We start from the raw sequence: 5,000 nt of genomic DNA on the forward strand, positions 1-5,000 counted from the left end.
GTGTGTGTGTGTGTGTGTGTGTGTGTGTGTGTGTGTGTGTGTGTGTGTGTGTGTGTGTGTGTGTGTGTGTGTGTGTGTGTGTGTGTGTGTGTGTGTGTGTGTGCGTGTGTGTGTGTGCGTGCGTAGACTTCACCAGACAGATATTTCTCTCCAATTTTGTGATGAATCTTAATGTGTGGTTGAATTTATTCTGCCACTGTGTCTTCTTATTGTCTTGGCCTTCAGGCCTACAGTATATATCAGGGTGGCAAGGCATATAAACGAACAGGTTATAGAGAAAACTACACAATTATCACAACACACAGGTTGTAATATGGCTTTTTGTCCCTGGCTTGGCTTCCCCACTACTGTAGGAAGCCAGATAATTATAATTTTTTGCAAAATACCCAAGTTAGACCAGCCCATCTGGAATTTGCCCAAAATGCCAGATGGCGAGTGCGCCCCTGCACATGTAACAGATGAAATACGTCCCAAGTTAAAAGTTTTGTCAGCGACACGTGACAACAGAGGGCCCTCCGAGTGAGTTGGTAGGGTGTGGTTTGGGAATCGCCTGATTTGCAGTCTGATTCGTACTGTGAGATGCGTAGTGTGCTGTGTGTAGTGTGCACTGCGTAGTGTGCTGTGTGTAGTGTGCTGTGTGTAGTGTGCTGTGTGTAGTGTGCTGTGTGTAGTGTGCTGTGCGTAGTGTGCACTGCGTAGTGTGTTGTGTGTAGTGTGCTGTGTGTAGTGTGCACTGCGTAGTGTGCTGTGTGTAGTGTGCTGTGTGTAGTGTGTGTAGTGTGCTGTGTGTAGTGTGCACTGCGTAGTGTGCTGTGTGTAGTGTGCACTGCGTAGTGTGTTGTGTGTAGTGTGCACTGCGTAGTGTGCACTGCGTAGTGTGTAGTGTGCACTGCGTAGTGTCTAGTGTGCACTGCGTAGTGTGCTGTGTGTAGTGTGCTGTGTGTAGTGTGCTGTGTGTAGTGTGCTGTGTGTAGTGTGCACTGCGTAGTGTGCTGTGTGTAGTGTGCACTGCGTAGTGTGTTGTGTGTAGTGTGCACTGCGTAGTGTGCACTGCGTAGTGTGTAGTGTGCACTGCGTAGTGTCTAGTGTGCACTGCGTAGTGTGCACTGCGTAGTGTGCTGTGCGTAGTGTGCTGTGCGTAGTGTGCTGTGCGTAGTGTGCTGTGTGTAGTGTGCTGTGAGAAGTGTGTAGTGTGCACTGCGTAGTGTGCTGTGCGTAGTGTGCTGTGAGAAGTGTGTAGTGTGTAGTGTGCACTGCGTAGTGTGCTGTGTGTAGTGTGCTGTGAGAAGTGTGCACTAGGTAGTGTGCACTGCGTAGTGTGCTGTGAGAAGTGTGCTGTGTGTAGTGTGCTGTGTGTAGTGTGCACTGCGTAGTGTGCTGTGCGTAGTGTGCACTGCGTAGTGTGCTGTGCGTAGTGTGCTGTGCGTAGTGTGCACTGCGTAGTGTGCTGTGTGTAGTGTGCACTGCGTAGTGTGCTGTGCGTAGTGTGCACTGCGTAGTGTGCTGTGTGTAGTGTGCTGTGTGTAGTGTGCTGTGCGTAGTGTGCTGTGTGTAGTGTGCACTGTGTAGTGTGCTGTGTGTAGTGTGCTGTGTGTAGTGTGCACTGCGTAGTGTGTTGTGTGTAGTGTGCTGTGTGTAGTGTGCACTGCGTAGTGTGCTGTGTGTAGTGTGCTGTGTGTAGTGTGCACTGCGTAGTGTGCTGTGTGTAGTGTGCTGTGTGTAGTGTGCACTGTGTAGTGTGCTGTGTGTAGTGTGCTGTGTGTAGTGTGCTGTGTGAGTGTGCTGTGTGTAGTGTGCTGTGCTGTAGTGTGCACTGCGTAGTGTGTGTTGTGTGTAGTGTGCTGTGTGTAGTGTGCACTGCGTAGTGTGCTGTGTGTAGTGTGCTGTGTGTAGTGTGCACTGCGTAGTGTGCTGTGTGTAGTGTGCTGTGTGTAGTGTGCTGTGTGTAGTGTGCTGTGTGTAGTGTGCACTGCGTAGTGTGCTGTGTGTAGTGTGCACTGCGTAGTGTGTTGTGTGTAGTGTGCACTGCGTAGTGTGCACTGCGTAGTGTGTAGTGTGCACTGCGTAGTGTCTAGTGTGCACTGCGTAGTGTGCTGTGTGTAGTGTGCTGTGTGTAGTGTGTGCTGTGTGTAGTGTGCTGTGTGTAGTGTGCACTGCGTAGTGTGCTGTGTGTAGTGTGCACTGCGTAGTGTGCACTGCGTAGTGTGTAGTGTGCACTGCGTAGTGTCTAGTGTGCACTGCGTAGTGTGTGCACTGCGTAGTGTGCTGTGCGTAGTGTGCTGTGCGTAGTGTGCTGTGTGTAGTGTGCTGTGAGAAGTGTGTAGTGTGCACTGCGTAGTGTGCTGTGCGTAGTGTGCTGTGAGAAGTGTGTAGTGTGTAGTGTGCTGTGAGAAGTGTGTAGTGTGTAGTGTGCTGTGAGAAGTGTGTAGTGTGTAGTGTGCTGTGAGAAGTGTGTAGTGTGTAGTGTGCTGTGAGAAGTGTGTAGTGTGTAGTGTGCTGTGAGAAGTGTGTAGTGTGTAGTGTGCACTGCGTAGTGTGTGTCTAGTGTGCACTGCGTAGTGTGCACTGCGTAGTGTGCTGTGCGTAGTGTGCTGTGCGTAGTGTGCTGTGTGTAGTGTGCTGTGAGAAGTGTGTAGTGTGCACTGCGTAGTGTGCTGTGTGTAGTGTGCTGTGAGAAGTGTGTAGTGTGCACTGCGTAGTGTGCTGTGTGTAGTGTGCTGTGAGAAGTGTGCACTAGGTAGTGTGCACTGCGTAGTGTGCTGTGAGAAGTGTGCTGTGTGTAGTGTGCTGTGTGTAGTGTGCACTGCGTAGTGTGCTGTGCGTAGTGTGCACTGCGTAGTGTGCTGTGTGTAGTGTGCTGTGTGTAGTGTGCTGTGTGTAGTGTGCACTGCGTAGTGTGCTGTGTGTAGTGTGCACTGCGTAGTGTGCACTGCGTAGTGTGTAGTGTGCACTGCGTAGTGTCTAGTGTGCACTGCGTAGTGTGCACTGCGTGTGCACTGCGTAGTGTGCTGTGCGTAGTGTGCTGTGCGTAGTGTGCTGTGTGTAGTGTGCTGTGAGAAGTGTGTAGTGTGCACTGCGTAGTGTGCTGTGCGTAGTGTGCTGTGAGAAGTGTGTAGTGTGTAGTGTGCTGTGAGAAGTGTGTAGTGTGTAGTGTGCTGTGAGAAGTGTGTAGTGTGTAGTGTGCTGTGAGAAGTGTGTAGTGTGTAGTGTGCTGTGAGAAGTGTGTAGTGTGTAGTGTGCTGTGAGAAGTGTGTAGTGTGTAGTGTGCACTGCGTAGTGTCTAGTGTGCACTGCGTAGTGTGCACTGCGTAGTGTGCTGTGCGTAGTGTGCTGTGCGTAGTGTGCTGTGTGTAGTGTGCTGTGAGAAGTGTGTAGTGTGCACTGCGTAGTGTGCTGTGTGTAGTGTGCTGTGAGAAGTGTGTAGTGTGCACTGCGTAGTGTGCTGTGTGTAGTGTGCTGTGAGAAGTGTGCACTAGGTAGTGTGCACTGCGTAGTGTGCTGTGAGAAGTGTGCTGTGTGTAGTGTGCTGTGTGTAGTGTGCACTGCGTAGTGTGCTGTGCGTAGTGTGCACTGCGTAGTGTGCTGTGTGTAGTGTGCTGTGTGTAGTGTGCTGTGCGTAGTGTGCACTGCGTAGTGTGTAGTGTGCACTGCGTAGTGTCTAGTGTGCACTGCGTAGTGTGCACTGCGTAGTGTGCTGTGCGTAGTGTGCTGTGCGTAGTGTGCTGTGCGTAGTGTGCTGTGTGTAGTGTGCTGTGAGAAGTGTGTAGTGTGCACTGCGTAGTGTGCTGTGCGTAGTGTGCTGTGAGAAGTGTGTAGTGTGTAGTGTGCACTGCGTAGTGTGCTGTGAGAAGTGTGCTGTGTGTAGTGTGCTGTGTGTAGTGTGCACTGCGTAGTGTGCTGTGCGTAGTGTGCTGTGCGTAGTGTGCTGTGCGTAGTGTGCTGTGCGTAGTGTGCTGTGTGTAGTGTGCTGTGTGTAGTGCACTGCAGTGTGCTGTGCGTAGTGTGCACTGCGTAGTGTGCACTGCGTAGTGTGCTGTGCGTAGTGTGCTGTGCGTAGTGTGCTGTGGATATACAGACGTTCTGACTGATGAATAAGTCATGGAGCCAAAGTGACAGAAGACGCCATACTGTACAATCTCTCTTGCTTTTTGTTGGGACCAGCACCAGAACTAGGAGGATAGATGCTAATAAACGATGAAAGTTCATTGGTCCATTATAATCAGATGCAAATAAACAATGAATGTTCATTGGTCCATTATAATCAGATGCAAATAAACAATGAACGTTCATTGGTCCATTATAATCAGATGCAAATAAACAATGAACGTTCATTGGTCCATTATAATCAGATGCAAATAAACAATGAACGTTCATTGGTCCATTATAATCAGATGCAAATAAACAATGAACGTTCATTGGTCCATTATGTCACGCCCTGGTCTTAGTATTTTGTGTTTTCTATATTTATTTGGTCAGGCCAGGGTGTGACATGGGTTTATTTTGTGTTGTGTTTATGTATGGGGGTTTTAGTAGGTATTGGGATTGTGGCTTAGTGGGGTGTTCTAGCAGAGTCTATGGTTGCCTGAGGCGGTTCTCAATCAGAGGCAGGTGATTCTCGTTGTCTCTGATTGGGAACCATATTTAGGCAGCCATATTCTTTGAGTGTTTGGTGGGTGATTGTTCCTGTCTCTGTGTTAGTTGTCACCAGATAGACTGTATAGGTTTTCACGTTCCGTTTGTTGTTTTGTATTGATCGTGTTTTGTCTTCATTAAACATGTATGTAAATTACCGCGCTGCATTTCGGTCCGACTCTCCTTCGATGGAAGAAAACCGTAACAATTATAATCAGATGCAAATAAAAGCTGAACGTTAATTGGTCCATTATAATCAGTTGCAAATAGACAATGAGCGTTCATTGGTCCATTATAATCAGATGCAAATAAACAATGAACGTTCATTGGTCCATTATAATCAGATGCAAATAAATGATGAACGTTCA

Source organism: Oncorhynchus tshawytscha, linkage group LG05 (assembly GCF_018296145.1).
Source record: "Oncorhynchus tshawytscha isolate Ot180627B linkage group LG05, Otsh_v2.0, whole genome shotgun sequence".
Taxonomy (NCBI): Eukaryota; Metazoa; Chordata; class Actinopteri; order Salmoniformes; family Salmonidae; genus Oncorhynchus; species Oncorhynchus tshawytscha.